General features: G+C 38.3%; 1 long non-coding RNA gene across 1 annotated transcript; it reads right to left on the minus strand.

The window, feature by feature from the left end:
- Positions 1-689: 689 nt before the first annotated feature.
- Positions 690-27,126, minus strand: LOC135417089 (uncharacterized). Its single transcript, XR_010431891.1, has 4 exons — positions 22,272-27,126; positions 9,079-9,397; positions 5,882-5,897; positions 690-3,544 (listed from the first exon to the last, which is right to left on the minus strand). It is a non-coding gene; the product is annotated as an uncharacterized LOC135417089 (long non-coding RNA).
- Positions 27,127-27,330: the final 204 nt, after the last annotated feature.

Consider the following 27,330-nt stretch of genomic DNA (forward strand, 5'->3'; position numbering starts at 1 on the left):
GATTGTAGTATGAATAAGCCAGCTAAGGAAAGCAGAGATCATAGAGTCTTGATACTTGATCAGAAATACCCTACTGTCAATATGCTGCTTTCTCAAAAAACTTTTCTTAGTACAAATGCATCACATTCATTTCAAAATGAATTGTAGTCCGTGCTCTCATATAAGCTTAAGTTCAGGCTGAACATGAGGAAAACCCAAACCTACAGTATTATCTGTGTCTATGATACATCAGGCTAAGTGTCATAACTAACCATCAGCAATACAAATTGGAAGGCCTTCTTTAATGCATGAAAGGCCAGAGAGCAAAGCTTGGAAGTTCACAGAAGGCCAAATAACAGATGAACACGTACCCATCTTTTGCTGCCTAGAGAAAAATCAAGTGCTTTTTTAGAGAAAAATCAAGCACTTTATCTTACACTTTCCTCAGTCTGTAGCATGACTAAAATAGCACAGAATAAGTGACAGCAAAAAAATATTCTAAGATATTCTTGAAGTTTGTCCTGCCCAATTACAATAGAATATGTATAGATAATTAGATCAGTATTCTGATCACTGAACCCCAAGCTCTAATTAGAGGAGCTAGGAGATGCTTCATAAGGTCTTTTGTTCACCCTAAAGAAGATGATTAAACAGAAGAGACAATGACAAAATAAGTAATGCAACCTCTGATTATAAAATATTGTGGCCATTTCAACATGAAGTATCCTATGGGAAAATGTGTATGACTTAGTCTGTACCAGGGACTGGAAGAGGTGGGGAAATTCAGTTTTGGAGGATATATGAATGGAGAGTGCATCAGACCTTTGCATCAAAATATGAAGGCATCAATATATGAACACTACATTTTTGCTTCTTGTGACTGTGTTTGCAGCTGCCAAAATTTTGTTACTGAAAGTTTCTCCTGTTACATTTCAGAAGTCATCTTTCCAGGACTATCACAAAGTACAGCTGTTTTTTCCTGGTTGGCATTACGCTTCTTCACATTTCACGTCTGTTCTTCTCGGGCATGTGTCTAGATTAAGTAATACTGAAGGGTTTATTTACCAATGATTTTGATCACAAACATTTTCCACAAACATGAACTGAGACAGAAATGCTTTCTATCCTTTTAAAAATGTAGTACTCTAACAACTCTAGGCCTGCTTATCTTTGGAGTCTGAAAATGTTGAATTTTCATTTTGTCAAAGGCATCTGTAAGACAAAATTGGCTAAAAACATGTTCTGTGTTACAGCAGAGTGAAACCATGAATCACATGGTAACACATTAGAGCCACTAGTATCAAAGGAGCCCATGGGGAATTGAGGAAAAGGTAGTTAAGCAATTAATGAAGATATTTAAAATCCTAATATGGCAGAGACAGCTTTGAAGGCAACAAGGGATTAATATTTATTTAATAGATCATCAGATTCTGTGCCAAAAAAGAAATATAACAGAAGTCACCCCACTCTGGATGCAAATATGCACAATTTGAAGAATATTTTGTGGCAACAGTGACATCAGCACATCACACGTCATAATAGCTGGGAAAAATATCTTGTCTTAAAGAGAATATTACCTTTGCTGCTTTTGACTATTTTGGCTGAAAGTAACTGCAGTGATCTAAGCTCTGTCACAACACACTGAATGCAGTCTTCAAAGAGAAAGAAACATATTGGTACTTAGCAGAGGTGGCACGGGTTAGTTGTATGGTTGACAGCAGATAAATGTAACTGCTCTGTAATATTTTAAGAGGTGGTTTGATGTGACTATCACCTGTATATAAGAATGGAACTTTCCAGTTTCCAGAATTGCTGGAAATTTTATTTCTCAGCAAAGGTCAAATTTCTGTGTTTATTATAACCATTTTCAGAAGCAGTTTATGACTGACTGTGCCTGGCATAGTCTCTGAGATGCAGTGTGTTAGGAGTGTGAAAGGTTGCTGTAAAGTTCCATTATTTCTTTTTGCAGAAAACCTGAAGTTCATAAAGAGCTCCTCTTCCTTAGTGGTATTCCTCTGTGTTTCCAGAACACTGATATATTATCATCTTTCCCAGATAAACTTTTAATGTGGCTGCTGAGGAGGATCATGAACAAAACTACTATTAATGTATTTATTTCTTCAGACACAGTTGGTGGGGTTGTCTTATGTACCCTGCTCCAGGGAATAATAAAATTGTGTCTAAAAGTTGGCTTGTCTTAAATTAGTTCAAATAGAAGAGAACTAACAGGTGACAACTGTTCTCTTGGTCAAAGTTCAGGGAGCTTCACATGCAGAGGTACAAAGCTGGGAAAAATACAGACAGTATTTACACTGCTATCAGATATCCACACATGGAGAAGATTGGAGGCTTCGTTGAGGGCAGCAGTACAGAGAGGCTGAATCTATCCCACAGGTGGCATTATTTATTTTATTCTTTTTCCATTAAAATTATACAAGTGTAATACAGAATTCATCTAAAAACATTAGGAGAGCTATGCTTTACAGTTGCTGTTGGTATCACAGAGGACTGAATTGAAATCAGTAGCAAAGAAGAATGGGAGGCTGATAGTCAACGATTCTCACTGGACATCAATTTATGCAATAACAAAAAGGTAAATGTGGTTTTTTTTAAACTTCTGCTTAGTATCTAACAGGTTTTTTACTCTAGTTGATTTCTTTCAGTCCTTTACTCTATTATACCCATTGCTTAAATCCCAAGCAGCCTTTGTTTTTGATGTCTTGATTTAAGGAGAATTTCTCAAAAAACAGTTAATGATGACACATTTTATAAACTGACCTACTGCTGTGCATTACTGACAAAGTAGCTTTGTATGTATCATTCTATTTTAAGTGACAGTCTAAAATATATTGATAAAGTTAATGCATTTATAACAAGGTGAATTTAGCAACTACCACCATATATCCCTTCTAGAATCATATGCTAATGAAAAAGATGCTCTAATAATTAGGGCCTAAGACTACTGAATACAACACCTTCCAATTAGCACTCCCCAGCTTGAATACTACCATTAACATTAAACAACAAAACCAAAAATGGGTATCAATTCACATAATAGAAACTAATTGATGAAGTTGGAGGGTGTGATTATTTGTGATTACTTTACAGTCATGCACTGAACGTAGGAGAACCCCAGTCAGTAGTTAATCTCTAGCTACCTCTTTGAAGATAATGAAATTGGCTTCCTACTGATGATTATTCATTAACAATTAATTCTTTCTTGGTGATCTGCTTCATTTTCAGCTTCTCACCACAAACATGCAATGGAATAATTACAAGTGGAAATGAAAAAGCAATTAGTGGCAGATAATGCCAACATCTGATTAAAAAACAGTAGAAGAGATTAGCCATTCAGTAACTGCAACTTTGCTGCCTTCAGCAGGGAGATGTGAGTTACTCGGCAATATGACAGTTCAAGCTGCGTTTCCCTTTTATTGCTTCCTTACATCATGGTCTGCCACATTAAATGCTTTCTTTTATTGTCGGGGGCATTGACTTGTTGTAAGTAATTTCTAAAGACTAAGTATGATTTGAGATGATTTGTCATTCTTTATGTTGAGACTCTCTGTCAAGAAAGAAGGAAAAAAGTACTTAAGCCAAGTTGTTTATTGTAGTTACCAGCAAATGTAACGGATTTTTTTTTTCGAGGGAGAATGATTGAAGGTTTGCTTAAGTGAAGTGTGTGGAGACAAAGATCCTGGAATTTAGGCTCCCCTCCTCTAGACAGTATTTTCTCTTAATCTAGAGACCACAATAACTATTTTATGTTGCAGCAAATGATAGTTGTGTTTACTGTCACAAGCTTAGCTTGTTTTTGAAACATGTATTGTGATGCTGCTGGGTCTGCAGATCACCACCACAGAAACTGATAAATGTATACTATGATCTTTTAAAATTGTGAATGATTTACATCATGCGGTACCTACAATCCCATAATTACCAAACACTTGCTCAGCAAGAAATCCAACTAAACCAATAAATGCTTTGTAATAAATCTACAAAGTCTATGTGGGATCTGACACCGAACGTAGACCTCCCGCTGCATACACTAACCACGGGAACTGAAAGGCGGAGTCTCAGCCCCGTCTGGAATACCAGGCTGCGTTCTCACATTGCAAAACCTTCAGCACGGCAAGTTCCCATTTCCCAAACAGAGACCGTGTGACTACTCTGGACTAAGTTTACAAAGAGCTGCTTTTCAAATGCTGATTAAGGAAATGACTTACTATGACCTGATAATTTTTCAGTTCTGCTTTAGATGACAGAATTCGCAAACAAGTGAATAAACAGAGCTGGCAGATGGGCACAACAGTGTGTCAGTGGCAGGGACCTCATTAACCCCTTGATCAGAAAATGATCAATAACATGGAACTACAGATTATTTTGGTTTTCAGTGTAGAGTTAACACAGTAGTCAGTGTTGTCATGGGCATATGGTCCACTGGCTATTTTTCAAAACAGCGAATTAGCAGAATATTAGTAGTTAATGTTGCTTACTTAGTTTGAGAGGCTGAATGTTTTGTTTTCAAAAAGTTGTTTCAAAAGGTTGAATGTTTTGGTTGTCTATTGACTATAGACATTCAAAAATTTCTGTCAGAGGAACTGAAAATCACATCAAAATGCTTGGCAAAGAGTGTATTTCATGATGTTTAAAGTTTTCGTTTTTTACATTTTATTCCAAAAATGCATGATGCAGATGTGCTGAAATATTTGTCACTAACTCATGATTTGCAGTCTGAAAGCTCCTTCTCTTTCCTAAGGACAGTTAGAATGTGGTAAGAGGCCTTTCAGCCACTGCTACCATAGCAGGTTCTGCATTGTCTCTCATTTTGTAATTTTCCCTGCTTTTTTTAAAAAGTCCAGGCAAAATCTTTGAAAAGACACGCCTTCTGTCTTGACTTCCCTCTCTCTCCCATATTTATTTACTTTGCTTGCTCCCTGTAGAAGCTTTACTTTTACCATATCATTGGTTCTCACAAATTTTTCTCCATCTAACTTTTTCAGTTTTCTCCTCTGCTGTCTTGTCCCTGCTCTTTTCATCATTGTTTCCTCCAGGAAGTGAAAGAATACTTTTATTTCACCTATTCTTGGTAAACCACTTATTTACAAAATGTTTATCCTCCTTTTCTACATCTCTTGGTTATAGTGTGAACTTTTCACATGCATTGCCTTATAATCTCTTGGGGACAATGGTTCTGAATTATTACAAAATTGCTCAGATTTTTTGAGGTACCTCTCCCAATCAGATCAGAGACAACATCCTGTTACGCAGCTAATTCCTGTGGAAAGTGGGCATCAGCATGAAAAACTTTCACAGCACTGAGCTTTTCTCTTTATCTGTCAGCAGCCACAATAACACAATCCTATCAGTTACACAGACTTTCATCTGTCTCTATTACCCATGTATATTTAGAGTGTTAAATATGTGAGATGAGTTAGAAAGAAGCAGCAACATATTTCCCTGCAAAACAGAAGTGTTTTCAGTCCAGAGAAAGCTTCCATTTTGCCTTCTGTTGATTCTAACAGCAAATACCAACCTGCAAAACCCACAGTAAAGCACTCTAACCACATGTTTGGTTGGAGTATGAACTGATCAGACTAATCAGCCAAATGTCTCATGAGAGTAACTAAGGGTGTTTCTGTGCTTCTTCTACTTGGTAAACTTCTCATTTTGAGAAGACTTTCCCAGTATAGCTGAAAGAGATTGACAAATTCCATGTAAAATGTCAGGGGAATCCGGGTGGCATTGCACTGATGTGTGAACATCTTTTTTAGCTCAACCTCCATTCAGTTATAGATGAATGTTTTGCACTAAGTTTATAAATATAGGGGGTTTTTTGTAAGAAAAAAATAATTTATTTAGATTTCTTTTTTGCGTGAGATTTTTTTCTCAGTTGACTTACCTCTTGAAACAAGGTTCTTCACCCAGTGTTCAGAGACGTATCAATCACATTCAGATGCAAAAAAAGAGAAAGAAATTACAATGTTTGTTCCAGCTAGTTTTGATGGGCTGAATTTGTGTCCTAAGTACTAGAATTTTGTTACTGACACTGGAAAAGTACTTTCAGGCCAAAAGTTGCTTCCTCAGGAGCTCTTGAATGTTTTGTATTTTTATTTAAGATTTCAAATATAACATTTTCACCACAGAAGTAAAGCATTAAGCTAAAAAAATGCTGCAGTAGTGATGTTTCATTTGCAATTGCCAATAAGTCCTGAAGTACTAGATTACATTTGTTGATGCATTAGCACATGTTGTATTGATTTCTCCTTCATTTTGTAATTAGCAATTCAAACTTGTATTAATGTAGAACATTTACACTGTAATCCTATGGTATTCAAGGTACTAGGTAGTTTAATGAATTAATTAAAAATAATCTTAGTAGTTGGTAAAAACTCATTCACAGGCCTTTTCAAGCTTTGTGAGCTGAGTGTGTGGCCCTGCATAGTCCCTTGGCATCAGCAGAACCAGTAACGTGGTGTTTGCAGTACCTATATTGCAAGGCAGTATCAGATTCACTATGAGAATGCATGTTTCCTATACTAGCCTACCACCATAAATCTATTTTTTCTTTATAGTACCAAACACATGTAGGGATAATCCTACGCATGGATAATCCTCCATACCAGTTTGTCCCACATGTGACTGGACATTTGATTGATCTGATCATCACCATTTGAGTTTTATGGGTTGGGCTGCTGATCACTTGCAGGACTTGTAACCCATTTTAGATATGAAAGCCTTTACAGCAGACTCTTATCAGCCACCTTACAGGAAGTATGGTTAGGCCATAGGCAGACGACTGTCTCATTTCTGAAGTAACAGAAACACTACCTGACCTTTCTACTGCCTTGGGGAGTCAAGATCTCTACCTAGCTACTGAATTTCTCTTGTCTTTCCTAAAAGGTTTTAGAAAGGATGACCTACAGTTTGTTGAAAATAGAAGACTACTGCATGGAGTCGGGGGGTAGATGGTACATGGTGCTGACAAGTCTGTGGTTATTTTAAAGTACAGCGTTTATATCACACAGACGAAATCTGGACTGCTACCCACCCACCAGTAGCAAGCTGTCAAATGTGAGAGCACCATCAATAAACATTGAAATATTCAGGAAAACAAGGGGTTTCAGTCTTGTTTCATTGGCAAAAGATTATCCATCACGTTCCCCCAAGAATTTTCTCATTATCTTCAGCCACTAGAGACTGTGCAACAAGTAATACTGATGCTTTCCTTGTGTTCCCTTTTGCATCATGATCCGCAGATTTCATCTTAGGAAGTCTTACAGATGACATCTTTTGGGTCTAGTTCAAAGTCTATCTACATCTGTAGTTTTTATTATTCTCAGATTAAGGCCTTCTTACTTTGTGACACTCACAGCAGTCTGTTACTTTTACTTTTCTCCTACTGAGCACGGAGTGACATTTCAGAAAAGCAGAGTCAGACTGTCTGTTCCAATAAGTGCCTGCTGCTTTCTTCAGACTTCTCAGAGTGACTTCTCAGTCCATTGCTGTCACTAAAAAATAGGAAGGCATTGCCTCCCAGACAACCACTCACTTATTGTCCGAAGTCATATTTGACTCTCACCTCCTACTAATTCTTCTCTTTAAATTGTGGCTGTAATGGTCTTCCTCTCCCTATGACTACTTGAATTGTCAAACCATATCAGTCATCCTTCTGACTGCTCTGCTGACCTTTCCTTTACCTTCACGTTAGAAACAAGCTTTTCTATTTTGACTTCTAATCCTTAAAACTTGAATTACAACTTAGATATTTTTCAGCACACATAAGCAGAACAGGAAGAAATTCAGATTGTTTAGAGAGAGATGATATGGTGAAGACTGGAAACAGCAGAAGAACAAAGTAAAGTATTTGCATGCCACCTTAAAGCTGCCATGACAAACTACTGGTCCTAACACTTACGTGTCAAAATGTTGTCTAAGAAAATCACTATAATCCATGATACAATCATTTTACTGCTTGAAAGACTGCTGCTGGCTTTGTGTGCTATATATTTTACTTATCTTGAAAGTTCATTCCAGATGTCTTTGGGCTAGAAAAGAAGCCCAGATAGAAAAATGTCTAAAATAATAAATAAAAATGCCAGCAAACAAAATGCATTTAGATCCATGTTGTATCAGAATCAGTTTGCTTTCCCGGCATAGCACTATGATTTTGACATAAAGGAATATGTAAAGCCAGATAACCTTTTCTTTGTGTCTAATGTTAGGGACTCATTAATTTGTTGTTCTTGTGGCTTACTGGTAGTTTAAGAGGCATGTAATGTAACACGATTCAGTGGCAACTCAAAGGACCAAGAAAGTGTCTATATGAAAGAGTGTGAAGGAACCTTTATCAGTGAGATGACACTCACTTACAAAGGACTGTGAAAATAAATTATACTATACCTGTACAGAGGCTGCACGTAAACTGAGTGGAAAGTGTTACAGAAATCAGTCACACATTTATAAAGGAATGGAACTGTTCATTACAGAAGTAATTTTACCTTGTGCAGAAAGTACAACTCAAAACACTGTGTACTGATAGAGAAGTGTACATGTAACTGCCACATTAAGAATGCTAATCTGAAATGTAAAATATCCTTAGATACTCTGGTTAAAGTAATTTGCTGTTACTATCTCACAGCCTACTTAAGCTCCACAGACCTTTTTCCTTTTCTCACAAGACCTCATCTCCACTGAAGTGATGATTACCTTTTCTTCTATTAAAGATTCACTGTAGTTTCAAGGTTGGAGATCTAGCAATCACCACCTGAAATCCTCAGATCCTCAGGTTAGTCTTGGAGTCGCATTTATGGTCAGTTTGACAAACCAAGACAGAAGAAAACAAACTTTTCTTGAAGCCTCAACTTTATTTCTCGTCTGTAAAACGTTGCAGTAATAATGTAATATTTTTTATATTTTACGAATTTGAACTAGTCCTTCAAAAAAAGAACCATATTTCAGCATTTATCCAGTTTGCTAACTGCCCCTCACAAAAACAAACAAACAAAATCAAACACAAAAAAACAAACCACAAACCAACCCCACCCTAAACCACAGCTCACAGCTCTGCAGCTCTGCGGAAGGGTAGGATGTATGTACCTGTAGTACAAAAGGGAATGCAGTGCAGAGCTCTGTGTGCTGCATAGAGTTTCTTTGCTGTACTTCTCTTCCACCTCTCCCTCTGTACTTACTCCCACGGGATAGACACCTGCCTCTGCTTTTTTTACTGCTGAGTTGTGGGTTATGCACAGCAAAACATGTTTTCTCATTTTTCTTCTTTACTGAATCCCAATCTGGACTTTTAGGGCAAAGTTTTCTCAGATGCTGGGTGGCAATGGAGATTGCAATGGTGATGTCTGGTCAGTAAAGATTGAAACCTGTGATGGTTCTGTGAGCGGATATTCAGGCCCTCATTGTTCTCCTGCAAGACAGAGAGAAAGGGTGTTGTTTTGGGGTCCTGAAAAAACTGAGCAAGTTTTTAAAAACAGGCACAAATGGTGAAAAAAAATATGAATTATTTCAATCTTTTGGTCCAGCATCTCCGGGCACTTCTGCTTGCATAGACTGATCTGCTGTATTTAGTTTACCAGCACTGAGCAGCACTGAGAGAGGCACTGACCTCAGTAGGGACAAATTTCTTGAATCCATACTTAAAAACATGAAAATGTTCCAAGTCTTGAAAAGTTCAAAGTCCCCACACTGCTCTTAAGTAAGACAGTGACAGAGCAAGCTCTTCTATATGATAAGATAGCAAAGTCTACATCAAACACTTTAAACTCAGGTCTTCTGTGGAAATTGGTGTCACACAATTGGTGCTCATTTAGAAGCTGTGTGATCCATAGGCAATAACAAACCAAACTGAACTCCACCCAAACCCCCATCTATCACTCTAATATGCATGCCGGTAGAGAAGGTAACAAACCCAGTGTCTTTGATTTCTAAGCTTGTTTTGGTTAGCACCTACTTACTAATTGTTACAAGTAGCTATTATATGCAGAGAAGATGGAAACAGGTAGTGAACTGCCTTGAAGTTAAATTGAAGGGGGAAGGGATGACATTTGTAGCTGAGATGTTTTCTAGATTTGCTGATACAACAGTGTGAATGACAAGCAGGTAATACATAATGTTCCTTTTAGAAAATCTGAATTCTTCCAAAAGGGAAAACTTATCTTGTTTTATTGAAATAGTAGAAGAAGGACCATGTAGTTATCTTTTATTTATATAGTGTGCAGTGATTGCTATTAAGTGAAATGACTGCACTATATTCCTGACCAGGCATTTTTCCTAAGGGCTGAATTTTATTCTTCGGTACTTAAAGCACATGTCACAAACAGAAGTTGCTGTTCACAGGGCCTTTTCCACAGAGGTCTACCCTCGCCAGGCAGTCCCCAGCCCTTATGGTTGCAAGAGTTTCATTCTTCTCTAGTGCAGTACTTGGCATTGTCCTTGAACTTCACAAGATTACTTTTGGCCATTTAGTCTCTCTGGGCCCCTCTGAATACATCTCTGCTCTCAAGTATATTGACTAGTTCTCTCTAAATCAGTGTCAGCTGCAAAGAACTGAAGTATCTTTAATCAAAAATAGAAATTTGACTTCTGTCCCTCTGCCACTCCAGCTATGACTCAAGTGCACAACTGAAGTCCACAAATATTTGTCCCTAGAAAGTTCTCAGTAGGCACTTGTGCCTCTGAAGATGTGCTGCTATCTTCTCTGTGAGTCTCTCCTGCACATACAACTGGTCAGATAGTGGGAACAGCTGCCCCCGTGCCCACCAGCACAGGAGATGATGTTGGGTACAAGGCTTGAACAGGAGACTGCAGCTGAAGTGAACTACCCCATTCACTTGAAAATGGCAGCAGTGTCTGAGAAGCAGCAGTTTCCATTTATGTAATAACTCAGCCCTCAGTCAAAACGTGTTAAAAGATTTTGTTAGGGATTTGGATGATTTGCTTTCAAACTGTTTGGAATTTAGTTGATTTATTTTCATTTTCTTTCTGTCTAAGTTTAACTAGTCTTCCGATGCAGCTCCATAACTATGGAAGCCAGTAACTAGTTTACCACTAGTCAGGCTCTGATACCAGTGAAATCAGTGTGGAACTTTTGGCCATGAAAGGATTACTACTCACACCTAACAGGGGCTCCGTGTATTATCTAGTTTAGCATTTGAAAGGAACCCACTCGAAGAGTAGTTTCCACTGTTACAGTGTACTCAGTTTATACTCTGCAGATTCTAACTGCAAAAAAATAAACACAAAATTCCCTTACACAAGGAGGTGCCATGACATGGAATAATTCATATGCTAGCATGTAGGTTTTTTTCTTTTGCCTCTGTACAGTCCCTGCAAGTCAGGATACAGTAAGATGATATATTTTAAATTTACTTATTGACTCAGAATCTTGGGGTGAGGAGTGAAGCAAACACCTCTTACTATACAGAAAGTGAGATCAAGAACCTCATTAGAGCATATCCATAATAGATTTGTTCATAGATTTGTTGTTTACCCTCAGAAGAAAGTGGTCAGCTTTTCCTGAGACTACAGAACAGTCTTCCAGCCTATCTGTTTCTCTGGTATTCAGCTCCTAGACTTGTTTCCGATGAAACTTCACTTCACAGCTGGACTGTGAGAAGCTCCTCATTAAAATCTAAAGTATCACACAAAGGTAGCATCTCAGCAGCTGACTGAGTCTAAAAAGGGTAGAAAATAAGCCAGGAGAATAACAGGAAGCAGTTCTAAAGCTCTAAATATTGATCTACTGAAAGCTTACCTTAATTCTCCCTACACTTACAGGAGACTGTGGTCCCATTCCTTCTTACTGTTTATTTTAAAGAACTTTTGTAGCCTACAAAAAACTCTTTGGTCATGGCAAGACACACATTTTTCCTATTTCTGCAAGCAAATGTGAGATTTCACAGCTCTTTTATCACATTACAAAAGTCCCCCCATGCTGTTCATCATGATCATGCAAACACAAGGCAATGAAGCTTACCAGGTTACCCAAGCACAGCTGAAGGAACAGAGTGTACTAAAAATACATGTATACACTCTATGGTTACATATGTGCATACAGATATTTTGTTGTTTTGCAAGATGGAAAAGAAAAATCTTTCCACCAAATGAAAACACTGAAAATTAAATGACAACAGCAGCAGATGTTAAAGCAAATAATCTAATTAAGATGATTTCATCAACCGTTTTAAAAAAACATTTAAAAAGGCAGTATAATATTAAGTCACCAGAAGAAACGTTGATTATACTTGCATATACAGGCACAATAATACTACAGCTGAAGCTGCCCTTTCAAGCGTGAAAACAAATGATACTTTCAAAACTGCTTATTTTTTTTATCCAGCTGTGTTTCACATCCTGCTAAGGAAAAGTATACACATTAAAAAACTCTTAAGAACTGCAACCCACAGCCAGGAAATTACAATTAAAACCAACAGAAGTTTTGCCTGGGTCAAGACTGCAGAATGACTTCCATGTAGCATGGAGAATAGCTTCATTCAGGCAACAGGAAGAATTGTAATACCAATTTGCAAACATAGGGAACCTCATTTTCACTTCTATTCTTTGCTTGGGTGGGCCAAATTCTGTCTCAACGAAACCTGAATCAAAAGCCAGAATGAAGATAGACCAGTACAAGTCTGCATTTTAAGTCTGATGTTGACAGAAAATCAAAATCAAAAGGCAGAATTTTGTCCTGCTCCCTTAGAATAATGTTACTATAAACTATCTTTCCTTCCTCTTGCGTTTGCTCTTCCTTTCAGCTATATTGTAAAATGCAGCATTGACTTTTTACTGCTTGTCATTCTTACTGTGAAACATTGAGCGTGGGAGAGGTGCATGGGTTGCCTCCTTACCACGACATCATGTATTTTCAGCTTCCCCTTTCACTGAGATTTATAATGAGGAACACGCTTGACTTCATGTCACTTTTTGAATTTTTATTCCCAGCTCTGACATTTTTATTTTAAAATGACTGCTGGATAGTAGATATTCGTTTTAAAAAAGAAGTGTAATATGTAACTACTCTCTTCTTTCTATTCTTCATGAGATCTAGTTTATGCTGGAATTCATTATGGGCAGTTTGGTTTCTGAAGGGTCTCTGGTTCCTCTTGTTTTCTTTGCTTGTAATAATTGTTTCTGTAGGAATGTATTTTTACTACCTCTGTAGCAGTCTGCAAAAGCACATTATCCTTTAGAAGAAAAGAAAGAAAATTTTTATTATGAATGTTACATTAGAGGGTAATAATCCTCTGTGTTGTCTATTTCTTTTAACCCATCTTCATGCCTGCTTGTTAGTTTTCCTTTTATTTAAATCCTCCTTCCTCAAAGCATTACAACTTCATCTCTTTGGGGGAACATGGGTCTTTCTATCAGTAGTGTCATTCCTAAAGATTTCAGAAGGAGGTTTTTCCTTCTCATCTTGGCTCCAGTGATAGTCTACTGGTACAGAAGACTTTTTTTTTCCTTTGAAGAGTAGTGAGTCACAGCATGAGCAAGTAAACAGGCTCTTCCTAACAGCCTCTGCAGGTGGTAGATTACAAGAAGTGCTGGGGAAGAAGAGCAGAGACAGAATTAACCTAACTAGCTGGGACAATGAAAGAAGTGCAATGCTTAGTGCAATAAAGTGGGGCTTCAAGAACAGAACTTTTTTGCAGAAGAAAACCTTGACTGTAAAATTTCTCTGTAAGAAGCTCAACTGAGCTTCACAACTGTTGTGCCACATGGTCAGGGCTCACTTTCATGTTTTTGAATGGATGTTTTCAAGATGGAAAAAAAATAATATTGGGAAAGTTTATATTTATCCCTCTTTCTTCCTGAATAATTTTGGAAGCAAATCCATTAAGCAGTAATAAGCCTTGACTGGAAAGACTCTAAAATGGTGTTGCGACAGTGGATGACACTAGTAGTGGATACTACTATCAATTATTTTCAGAGGTTACCTCAGCAACGATGTGGAAAAAACAAGCAGATTCTTACAACATTCATGCTCAAGTAAAATGTTTCCTCTTTTACCGACAAATAGTTTCTTTGACACTCTCATGTTCACTGACACCACAGGAACTTTTTCTTAAGAGCCTGAAGGTAACTGCTAGAATCACAAGGACAAGCAAACTTGAAAACCTACTGTAAATCAGAAAACCTTATAGAGGCAAATTCTCAGAGCAACAGCACCTTTTGGTGAGGTGATCAGATTTTTCCAGTGAAAGCAAATTGTAAAACTATTCTCATTTTCATCAACAGGGAAGTGGAACCTTCAGTAAACTCTTCTGGTGCTGAGAATGATAGGGATATTATAATTCTTATTAAATACTTGAATTGGTGTTTAAGGCTGCCATTGTTCCAGTCACCACAAAAAAGTATCAATAAGTAGTTGTTTTGTCATTACAAACCAACAGGTTGATAAAGATATACTATTTCCTTCAAAATACATCAGAGACAAGGAATACCTGAATATTCAAATAGTCTAAGTCAATTTATTTGAAACAGTGACATCAGAAGTACTAAATATTTATACCAGATGGAGGGAAAGAATTTGTGACCGGGGGCTTGAACACGATAGATGTGTCATGGCAGACTGTCACAGCTGTAAGGCAGAGCTTCTTTTTTGACTAACTGCTCCCTTGCCTTTTTCAGTTGATTAATGAAAGCTAGTCTGCAGTAGAAAAATGTAAGATGTAAGAGCCAGGCATTGTGCCTGCCATCTATGGTGAGTAGATATTGTGGTATGTTGGTACACAGCAGTGGTAGATGGCTTCTTACAGAGAGGGAGAACCCTTGTCTAGAAGTGATTCTTGGTGGATGATGATATGGGAATTTCCTAGCTTGGGGGGAAAGTTAAACTTTTTCTCTACTACCATATGAAAGTATGTTAGCAACTTCCCTAGCTGCAGATGATTTGTTTCAGCAAAGAAAAATTCAGCTGCAACAATTGGAATTGAAATGTTGGTGAAACATTAATTTTCAGATAGGCAGAATTTTTCTTTCTTCTTCACATGGACATATAAACCAAGCCATGTCATTTATACTAAAACTCAAAATGTTCATTAGAAAACCCAATGTTTTCATCCTAAAATTATGTATGTATTTTTTAAACTAACCCCCACACCTCCTACAGAAAAAATGAATTAGTCCTATGTCTTCATTAGACAGACATTGTCCTGTTAATTTTGAGCTAGTGTCGTTAAGCTGGACTTTACTAACCCTTGTTTAAATGGATTATGAGGTCACATCTCAAAACCGAAACTGGTTAAAATTACTAAAATCTTTGCATTATTAGCATATTTCTCACACAAAGTGGCCTATAAACCCCCAGATTGTCTCACAGCTAGTTGAAACAAGCCACCCTTGTACAGATTTGAATAACCCAGCAAAGCAGAACTGTTGTAGCATAACCTTTAGTGCTGGTCTGAAAGCTGAGAGGGTGAAACTTGTCCCCTGTGCTCGGTTCTTCACAAGTGTCTTCAGAAAGTGACTTTTCATAGACCTTTGGTTGTATGTCAGCTTGATCACAGAACAAGTCTGCTCATGAATTTACAGCCAGAAATAGGAATGTCATCACTAATTGCAGCGTCTCCATGACTAGGTTGGACAGTAGCTGGGCAGTGTCTTTAGTGGGTCCTACAGTACTTGGAGTTTATGCTCCATTGAAAACTTGAAGCTGAGCACAAAATGAGGGCAAGACATTGGAAAAGGAAAAGTTGATCTGGGAAGTGGAGAGATAATGTATTAAACCTCCTTTTTTATTTAGTGTTGAAGAAGGTGTTTGTGGTTTGTGGTGAGAAGTGTTTTAGGGTTGTGTGCACATTTAGCAATGTTTTTTCTCTGTATGAACACATGTGACAGTTAAAGCCTTTTGTATTTGTTGCAACAGAGGTAGGAAGGCATAAGGCCTTACAATTTCCTCTCCTACAGAGCTTGTTTTTGTGTGTTTTTTCCTAATGGAGGCACTTGAGTGGGGATAGTCTGCAGTAAAGACACTCCAGGCATTACTGCAAAGGTCAAAAGAAAGTCTGTTTTCCTCCTTGGGTCTGGAGTTGCAGAATTAGAAAACCAAGACAATCTGCATTACATATTTAAGAAAATTTAAAACAAAATATGCTTATTTGCATATTTTACCTTTTTCTCACTCCTTTCTTTCCTACCTATCCCTTTTGGCTTAAAGAAACCCATAAGCTGTGGAGTAAAAACTGCATGTCCATAGCCAGCTGGCCATCCCAAGCACTCTAGGACCTAATGAGGGATGACTAATGTGTGGGAGGCAAGGAAGAGATGCTGACCCTTTTTGCAGACTTTGGCATTCGTGGAGGTAGCAGATACTTTGCAATGGAGCCTTAGCAGGCTCAGAATTAGAACTGGATGAAAAAGGTTCAAAAGTTTCCCCAAACATCACAGGAATCAGCCATGTCCTTCTCTTTGAAATTGTAAGAATTTCCATAAGACTTGTATAAATATCAGCAGAAAGTCTGCTTCAGGTTGAATTTCACAGCATATCCTCAAGTTCTCATCAATAGAGATAAAAAAAAAATTAATATTTCTTAAACTGCACTATTCTCAAACTAAATCAAGAACCTTCATTCACTATTTTTGTGGACCACAGCAACTGGACAAGAGTCTTTAAGACTTAACCAACTCATAACTTTCAATTCACTTAGATTCAGTCTCTGTCTTTGCAGTTTAACATATTAAAACTCAAAACATTCTCAGTAAAATTCTGAGATGAAAGTGATATCTGGTAAACTGGCTTCTTGTGGAACAAGTAAAGCTTGAAATAAAAATTTCTATGGAATTCACCTGGAAATGAAATTATCTTCCCTGGGTATAAAGCTCTTGTTTATTGCTTCAAGTGCACACTTAATTTGTTATGTTGTCTCTAGCACAAGAAATACATAGCAACAAAACAAAACAACCCATGCCTCTGTAAAGCTCAAGGAAAAACCATTTCATCAAACATAAATCTTTTCAAAACAAGTAGCTCTACAAAATATACACCTCCCTCTAGTGAGAATGTGGGAGAAGAAAGCAAACTGAGAGGCATTATACACATCATTGAATGTTTTTCGATAGGTGACTTCTAAGGAAATAATTGAAGAACCTATACAGACTATGGTTTTGGGGTCCACAATGTACTATTTGAAAGCATTTCTTGAAGTTAGTGTTAAAAAATCCTATTTCTTCCAAGGTATTCTTGCTTTCCTTTTTCTATGACCTCCAAATGCCCCTTTTCCCTCAGCAGAAAGTTACTCAATTTGTCTTTGCAATACCAGTATCAATTATCTCAACTTGAAACACTTGAAACACACTGTACTTATTCAGCAGTGCAATCAAAAAAAAAAAAAATCAGATAAATAAAAAACCTCAAGTTGTGGCTGGACATAAGTTCTGCTATCACAGGACACAAGTTGACTTTATTTATTACACTAAATCAAAAGCCATTTCCAAGGTGGCACTGTGCTGTCCAAAGCGCAGTTGCAGAGTGGGAGATGATCACTGACATCCGTACTCTGCTCTGGAAGGAAGAGAAGCTGAGAGGGCTTCTTTGTCTTATCCTTTAGGTCACTGCCACAAGGTAGAATCAGATAAGCTTATGGCACAAGGCAGGCACCAAATACCAAGACAGTGACAGCACACCATTAGAGACAGAAATAAAACTGTGGGTTGTGCTAAATCACTGTGAATATTTCATACCAGCTATTTCTTCCCCAGGAAGACATTACCTCTCTGTGTGGCTGAGATATCCAGCTAACTCAGCTGCACACAGCTACTACCAGTAAGTCTTTTACATTAACATGAAATTCTGGCCACATTTTACACTTACATTCCACAGGGGCCTCAAGGCACAAACACATTAGATCTACAGAAATTGTCCACAACCTCTTGACTCTCTTGACCCTTTTTCTGCCATTTCGACTGCCTAGCAGCTCTGATGTGCTCCTTCTTACCAGGATTTCAGGGAAGGAACAGGCAACTTCTAACCCTGATGGCCAGGGATTTATCCCACCATACCAGCTACAGCAGATCGTGAGCTAAGGAGCTGCTCCTCATACCTCTTATACTATGTACTGTTCAGGTGGATATCACACACTCTCTTATTGTGATCCTTGCTGCAGCCATCAACATGATTGCTCAGCACGTTTGAGGAAGTTGCTGGGGAGCTTATGAGTAATTTCCTTTACTGATATTTAGGGTTGTTTGTCAGCATGAATTTATACTCTGCCGAATATCGTGGGCACAAAGCTGCCATAAGCAGAAGAGCACGTATCTGCAGTTGGTAGACACAACAGGTTTAGAACACACTGATAAACAAATTCCCAGCTGGACTGGGTCACTGACTGTATGGAACTGCTGCAGAATCTCATGATGTGCACATTTAAGTATGTCCAGTCCTTGTTAGCACTACTCTATCTTGATTCCTTTGTGGGGTTCAAAAACCTCTCATTTTCCTCTTACTTACTTTGCCAAACTAGAAACATTTTATCAAACTGACAGCATGAAAGGGTAGATTTAAATCTTTGCATTAATTAAGAAGCCAAAGAGCAGAATTTGTGTCCACTTAATTTTGATAGAGCCCTGGTGTGAGCTTTGCATGATATAAACAAAACCAATTACTGAGAATGTGGTAATGAGGCAATTATTTTTTGCCATAAACTTTGAACGGCAAAGAGTAAAAACCATTGGTCTTAACCAATCAATAGTTGTGTGATAATCCATATACTACCTGCACATGAAAAAAAGGTTTTAAGATTTGTTTAAATACAAAAAACATTGGGTTTCGTTTCATGTTGCTTTTTGAAACAGACTTTACCAAACATGTACTTGCAGTACATTTTGTTTTCAACACAGTAGTAAGAGAAAAAAACAACCACTGTAGCCGGAGTTTTATCAAAAGTTGCTTTGGCTTTCATGGTCTATATTATTTTAGAACTATGACTCTTTGCTGCCTTCTTAAAACATCATTTTAGGAGTATTTAGTCTTTTTATAATTAGATATAAAATAGAAATCAAATTGAAGTGGAGCAGTGTTTCCCAGAAGTAAGTGCCAAAGAAATAAGTGCAGTGGGATTGCTGTCTTTTGCAGTTGAAATACGACAATGTGGTTCTTTCTTCCCCTTCACTGCACCATTCAGAGTCAAAGTTTATACTCCTTTAGGACTGGATTTTGTTTGCTCACCTTGATGAGAATTTATTTTCGTAGGAATTTATTTGGAATTTAATTATTTATGGGAGGGAATATGTTAATTTGTTTTCCAAGAAGATATATTACAGACTTCAACTGGCTGCCTAGAGATATTTTACAATCCTTTCATCAATTTTTTTTTTGGAGACAAAGCTTGCTTTATTCTCCAGGCAATAGTGATTGCTTCATAATTTATTTTTGTAGGAGGGAAGGTGTTTGAGAGTTTCCTCCTTGGATGGTAGCATTAAAATTTTTAAGTTGTGTGACTTCGTGACTTTTGGACCCACTTAAGATCAATTTTGGTCACAGAGGGATCAAAGTGATACAGCGCCCCAGGACAAAAGAAGCAGATTCCAACTGGGAAGCTCTTGCATTTACATGGCAGTTGTGGCAAACACAAGGAAAATCTGCTGAGGTGCTGCAGTGACTGACTTTTGTGAACTGTTTGCTAGGTCATCTGTCTGCTTCAGTCTGCAAACACTGAAGTTGCACAGGGAAGATAAAATTAGCAGCATCTCCATAAAACACCATTCACTGCACCACAGAGGGTTTCATTTTGCTGCAACTCAACTTTCACAGGTGTTGATAACATTGACTGTTAGTGATCGACAGTGATATTACTCTTAATTTGGGGAAACTGAGAGCTGTGTCAGATGAGTGCCAAATCATATGTGTCTCAGGGTGAAGAAACGAAGAATTTAACTATATTGCATCCAAGAAGAACCACATGTGAGTTTTGGATTCTTCCCATCCCACTGTCTTTGTCTGCCAGGCTCCCATAGGTGGAGTTCACACCTAAAGACTATGTGTGTGCTTTCCAGTCTTCAAACAAGCAAACAAGAAGGCACAAATTATTGCTGAAGACCTCAGTCTGCTTGTTCTCCACTGTGTCTCCCACGTGAATGAAGACAGTCCTATCTCAAAACTACCAGATTCACTGGGTGTGAAACAAGGGCAGGCAGCCTGTATGCAGTGCACTCTTGCTGCAGTGTCCTTTGCCTTGGGTTGGGGTTTGTGGATTCCCAGCAAGATTCCCATTTGAGAGATCACAAGCCAGAGAGGAGCTTTCCCCACCTCTCTACATACTCTCCAGCCCTGTCTCAGGACAGGAAAGGATGCAATCTCCTCCCCAAACTGAAGGTAATCCCTTATGTGAAACTGAGATAGGAAAAGACTTGCCCTGGTACAAAATATAGCTGAGCTCAGTGAGGCAGACGTGTCAGTCATCTTTTCTCTTGCCCCTAGGTGCTCTGCCAGCAGAGAATAGCAGTGGCTTCTCAGGGGAATCCGATCCTTTGAGGTTTCTGAGGAATGCCCTGTGGCTGGGACTTGTGCTCAGCGCTGTGAGCCTGTGCGTGTGCTGCTTGCAGCCTCAAGTGCTGACAATGGCCCTGGGAGCACTCCACGTGCGGAGTCACTGTGAGCCCTTGCATGCTCTGGAGAGCTCACTGGCAGCCCCCTGGGAGCAGGCAATGGGAGATGTACAACATGCCAGCAGCACCAGAAGAACCCTCAAAAGTGTCTCTGTGGATTTAATCATTGAGAATTTGGTCTGAGTCCTCTAATGTGAGTCCACAAATGTCCTAGTACAAAACAGTCCCTTATGACTGTTGGACTCAGTGATCCTTGTGGGTCCCTTCCAACTCAGCATATTCTGTGATTCTGTGACCCCTGGATCCCCCCAGAGCAAAGGGAAGTTCTATGATACAGCACAAGCCAGTGGCTGATTCCACTTTTAATCATACATTATACATAATATATAAAACAGATTTTTAAAATTAAGTAAATTATATTTATAAAGTTACACACACATATATGTAGACATACTTTTAATTACACATATTGTATCTACTTAGAGAAATTAATTCAAGAAGTTACTGTAGAAAGCCATCCTATGGGAATCAGCCTGGTATTTTTCACTTTATCATTCAGAGGCAAATTCATGTGAGCTTAACATCCCTTATCAGGTACTAACCCTTTTCACAGCTTGCTAATGGTTGAGGATATTGACAGAATAGTTTGATGCCCCACAAGAGGTCACACAAAGTTTCTGATAATGACATTATCAGAAGGCAAAGGGAGTTTAGGATTTTCTTTGAGGGACTGTAGTTCAGGGGACTAGAAATGTGCATCCTAGGCCAGAGGCACATGTGTATTAGCACGAAAGTGTGAAGCACTCAGAGGAAAGAACAAAAAGCTGTTGTCATTTAACCTGATTACAAATCAGGGGTATGCTATTCTTTAGCCTGCTTTTTAAAAGAGGCTAAAAATACAGACGGCTGGATTATGCTCCCTACTCTCTGTTCCCCTCACCCTGCAGGAGAAGGGCTCTGAAGCCTCACTCTTTGCACAGCCCATGTGAGGGCTGTCCCCAGCATCTCCCCCCTGCTTGTGAGAGCACAGAGCGTGGGGGAGTTGCCCGTTTGTGCCAGTGGTGTGAAGGATCGGAGCAGATGGAAAGGGATGATACAGCGGTTAGCAAGAAGGACATAACACCCCATCAGGCTTTCCAGCTGCTGATTGTACCCAGCCCAGCTAGACAAATAAAGTAACCTCTGAAGCTGAAAATACTGAGTTATCCCATGAGCTGTCAACCCCATTTGAACAAGCTATGCTATTTAAATTTAAGTGTGAACTATAGAATATCTCATGAAGTTAGAAGTGTTGCTTTAATATTAACATATATGTTAGAGGGGCATTTTTAGGATTTTTGGCAGGGGATGTTGTTTGGAGGTTAGTGTGAATACATATCTCATTTAAGAACTTCTCAACGCAGCTTCAGAATGCTCAGCTGCCAGCTCACCATTTCTGAAGCATCTAAAATTTTCATTTTAAAATGAAATCTTTAAGGTATTTCAATCCCACTCTCCCTCCATTCCGACTCCAGTCATTCAGATTTCATTGTTGATTCAAATGCTGAAAATCTTCTGCTAGATAAAATGCAGTCTAATCTGGCTAGTGCTATTTACAAGCTAAAATTCAGGCATGAAAACCGCTTTGAAAAAGATCAGCTTTTCAAGACATGGTAATGGTTTACATAGATAATATACACACTATTATATATAATAAAATAAAGATAGTTCAATATAAGGGTGATTCTTGTTCTTACATGCTAAAGGTCTAGGATTTATCTTTTTTGACTGTGATGAACATCTTCAGGTTGAAGTACCTGTAGTAAAAAATGCACACAAAAAACTGTGTAAAATTTTAAATCCTAAAACAGGCAGAAAGTTGAAAACAAACAGTACATATATGACTTGGTTTCATTTGGGGAGCTGTAAAAGTCAGATATAAACCCCAATATTCCATGACATATCACAGGTTCAGAGTTTACAGCTGTGGCCCCAGCAGCACTTTTTGTTAATCCCACTCCAACTTTATCAATAATTCTGTCTGAACTACATGTACGAGTGCAAGCTTCTTTGAAGTCTGGAGACAAAATTCAGCCAAATTGTCTCTGGGCAAATTTCTGTCAACACAAAGCCCTGTGGAACTGATTTAAAGTCAATAGGAGCTTTTAATGAACAAGAGAATTGGAGTGGCAGGGGGCACACAGGAGCAGTCTGCGCCCCCCTTGTTCCTCATTTCATGCTACACAATACTGGGTTTGTGCAGTGGGCAGGAAGGAAAAGAAATGGCTTACAAAGAACAACCACCATAGTGAGGGATGACAAAAAAGGAAGAGTGAGAAAACTGCTTGTCCAACTCCTATTTTGGATAACACCAAAACACAAGAACAGAATGCCGGGCTAGAGCAGCATCCATTGTATGTATCAGCAGCCTGATACATGCTTCAATATTTACCATTAGTGGATGTTAACGTAAGTATATGAAAGAGGCATGTACTCAAGGCAGCTTCACAGAGGTGAAGTGAGAATAAGCAAAAGAGTCCACCAATTTCACTGCTAAATATATTGAGCAGAATATTGCAAATGCTGCTGACTTATTCAGGCAGGCTGAATCGTAATTACATCTTTGCTTTCTCTGAGCTTCTGTTTGTGTTTCTTTTCTGTCACAGTTGAAACTGAGCTAATAGTGCTGCTGCAGACTGGGGAGGACACTGTGTCTGCAACAGAAGGAGTGATGGTGATACAGTAGTCTAGAATTCCTCATGCAAAGATGTGAGCACGTCATACGCTGTATATGGCAGGGAGACAACTTCATCTATCACACAGTTACCTCTAGGGTAGAAGAGCAGAGCCATTTAAAGGGATATAACACTACCCAATGACTCAGGACAAAAAGCCAATATTATTTACAAAACTGAAATTATGCAAGAACTGTATAATGGTTTATAATTTCATTCTGCTTCCACTTAAGTCAGTTTGACTATTTCAACATGGGCAGAATTAGGCCTGCTGTAATTTCTCAATGAAATTTTGATTAACATAATATCATACTAATAACAAAGACTGCTGCAGGAGCAAAGAGACCAAAAGCTGACAAGATCTTGGAATGGAAAGTTCTTCCTACCAGCCCTTGCTGAGAGGCAGCCATGGGGTGTGAGTCCAGTATGCTGGATCACCACAACTCACTCTGTGACATGTTCCCTGGGAATTTGCCTATCCAAGTACTGATTAGGCCTGACCTTTCCTGACATCTGAAATCAATCAAGAAAGAAATTAAACGGTACTAGACTAAGACAACTGTTTAAGCATGCAAACTTGTAGAGATTTGATGTACCTCAGGAAAAAAGAACTACTCCTTGACAACTGGACTGAAGTTTTTAAGTTTTAAAGCTATTATTTCCTGGATGTACTTACAGAGTGATCAATAAACTCAGAATTACAGCTGAAAATTCTGTGCTGAAGCCTTGATGAAAAAGATACATTTTCCTCCAAAGATGCTGAGTCATTGAAACTAAAATTTCTGCTGGACAGGGTCATTTTCCATGGATTAGACAGAGTATATATTTGTTAAGAACAATTCAAGCTCAAGCCTCAAACAGAATCAGAAAAGGATTTCAACTTGGTATTTTCCCATAGGTATGTGTACAACTACTAATTACTTGCCTCTATGTCTTACTGAGTAAGTCTTAAGCTGTTCCATTCAAGTAATTTTTCAGCACTCTGAGTTGAAAACTTTTTGAGATATCTGTCAACCAATGCCACTTTTCAAAATTTTCCTTTAAATCTTCTTTTGTCTCAACGACTGCAAGAAAATTTGAGAGCAGGCAATCAGGTTTCCTGTGCCCCTGGACTGGCATACTGACCAATGCTGTCAATTTGAAACATCTTGTATACATAAGGAGATATCTGGCTCCTTAGGGACAGATGTATTTGTTGCTAGCTACTTGTGGATAGAGAGGTTTCTGGCCCATGTTATCATGCAAACATATTAGCAGGACAACCACACTTAAGTAGGTAGGGCTTACTTCCATTTTAACACTTGCACCTACTCAAAGCAAATCAGTGTTTGTTCTGTCGGTGTTACTGGTCTTCAGTGTTTCATTTAAGCCACAACATAGCTGAGACATATCAACACAACAGATCACAGTTTCTCATAATTGCAATTGTGTTCTTTATGCCCCTCATTAAGGTAACCAAGACCTGCTGGAGAGGTCTTAAATGCTGCATCTCAAAAGAGATCCTGCTGAGAGAAGGGTGGAAAATTAAATAGCCATTTCTACTGCTTTAATAAGAAATCTCTGACTCAATTTCTTTGTCTTCTTTGAAGCAAGAAGTTGCAAGATTTGAGTTTGTTGTATGTTTCTGGTAGGGGAAAAGAAGAAAAATCTTAACACAGTTGTCCTTTGTCCTGGTTGTAAGTTGGATGAAAAGAGCACTTTCCTGAAGGTATTGGTTAAATATCAGACTACCACCTGAAAAATCAATAGCTAAGAAAACAGCTGAGATATTGCCAAGCTCACAAACAGAGAAAATAAACTCAGCAGAAGCCTGCTTTCCTAACACCTCCAGTTCATTTCTGAGGCTGAAAACTGCAGAATATATGTTGGCTTTTGGCTGCCTTGCTGAACTCACTAGTAAGTATCAACAGCTTGGAAAGTTTGGTTGAGAGTTTCAGTAGTGCCTGAGTGCCTGCAAGTTAATGCCAGGTGTGTACCCAGTTCAAGAAATTCTTCAGTTCGTTGCTTTCTATATAAGCTGTAAGAGTTTTTTTTTTTTTCTTATATTTTCTTCTAAAACCTTAAGTCATTAGGTTTCAGACCTACCTGGAACCAGGCTGTAGTAGTACAGCTATAACAGGTCATACTACTTGCAGAAATATTTTATTTGATGCAGCCCTTTTCTTATTTTCACAGCAGCCTAGATATTGGGGTAGGTTTTTTTTGATTGGTTGGTTTGGGGTTTCTGGTTGTTGGTTTTTTGGGTTTCTTTTCAGTTTGGAGTGTCAGATACTCATCTAGAGTACATTTCTACTGGTGTGGTATTCCTCAACTGTTAATTCCACTATATCTTTGCCTATTCACAACTCATTATATAAGATTAGTAACCTAAATCACATGGTACTGTTCCTAGTCTTTGAGTGGATGATGGTGAGTGCCCTACTGGGGCACCAATACCTTATTTGCAAATAAAATAAGTTGTCACTTAGTGAAAAGCCAAACATTTGTGTGGGCAGATGTCCATTAGCACAAATGTTCATGGATTAATCACCAAAAGGGGTGTGAACACTTTTGAATAGGAAAGCAATTTAGAATTCATGCAAACATTTGTGAATAATTTTCCTAGCTTTTCTTTAACTTGGAGAAGGCCTAATGTTTTGATGTGGGACTCACTGATTATTTCAGTGCAAAATAGGGTATTAGAATGGAGTATTAGAAGTGAAATCTGAATTTATTTCACTGTACTTTCAGCTTGTACTTGCTATTGTATTGATTGTGAGACGAAAGTATTTTACAAAGCTTAGCTGTGCACTCCACAACACTGTAACAGCCCAGAGCAGAAGTCAAGGACCATTCTGGGGCTCCTTAAACTGATCAAACAACTTCTGTCTTCAAATCAGCATGTTCTTTTAAATACTGTTTGTTTTAGTGGTATATTCCCATTATTTATTATCTTCAGATGGATATATCCTCCACAGCGCTTTATAAAGTGATCTGCCCGATTTTCAGCTACACTTAACTTGCTTATTGAGCATGCACTAGCTCTGTATATCATTAAATGCAGCTTTGTGACAGAAGCTGAGACCTCTACCTGTGATTTACAGACTACAGAAAATGTTTCTTAAACAATATAGCCTTAGTGAAACTTGCAAGACATAAAACATTGAAAGGACCCTGCATGTCAAAAGTGTTGCAGGAGTTCATTGCTGATTAGATACCTTGTTACAGGTGGTTCTCTCCCTACTGCAGGCAGAGCGAGTTAGAAAGACAGAACGTACTGCAGATAATTTTAATGAAAGCAGATAAGCAAAAAAGCTGCTTGATCGATTGTGAGCATCAAATAAAGGAGCTTTAGGAAAATTTAGATTTGCATTAGAGTCTGTGAATTGCAGAAAACCATTTACGTGACTCCTGACACTAATATTTTGAAAGGCAGTTTGTGAGTATTAAGTGCTTGATCTTTGAAATAGCAAAGATTTACTTAGAACTAAAGGTACAAAATTAGATCCTTAGTGCCGGATATGTGCTTTTAAGGAACAAATACTGCAGTTACATTTTAAGCACATATCTGACTACAATAACATGCCCATTAGTTACAAACACCAGCAGTTGTTCAAGCACAGCTGTTTACATTGATATGACCTGACAGTCATAACAAATGCATGTAACTAAAGAAAGACCTAATACTATGAACACAAAATATAAATAAGAAAAGGAAGCACTAGGTCTGACCAATACGAGGAACAGCCCTTTTTAGCGTATTACTCTCTCATTCTTTCCTCTCCCCCTGCTCTGCCCCCATGATTTTAGTAACTAGAAGAAAGAATAAGAACTTTTATACAATCTCTGAAGCCTTGTGGTGCATACTTGTCTTTCCCTTGCCCATGGATATTATCAGCATGAACTTACTTAAATTTTCTCAACAATAAAGCAGTATTATAACCTGGCAGTACCATTTTGTAAGCTGATAATTTGCCCTGCAGTGTATAAAATCTGGTCTTTTTTAAGGAAAAAAATGACACCCACTAAAACATAGGCAGGAAACCACCAGTGAGCAAAACCAATAGCCTAAGATGCACTTCTGAGTTCACATAGCTGAGTT

Source organism: Pseudopipra pipra, chromosome 7, assembly GCF_036250125.1.
Source record: "Pseudopipra pipra isolate bDixPip1 chromosome 7, bDixPip1.hap1, whole genome shotgun sequence".
NCBI lineage: Eukaryota > Metazoa > Chordata > Aves > Passeriformes > Pipridae > Pseudopipra > Pseudopipra pipra.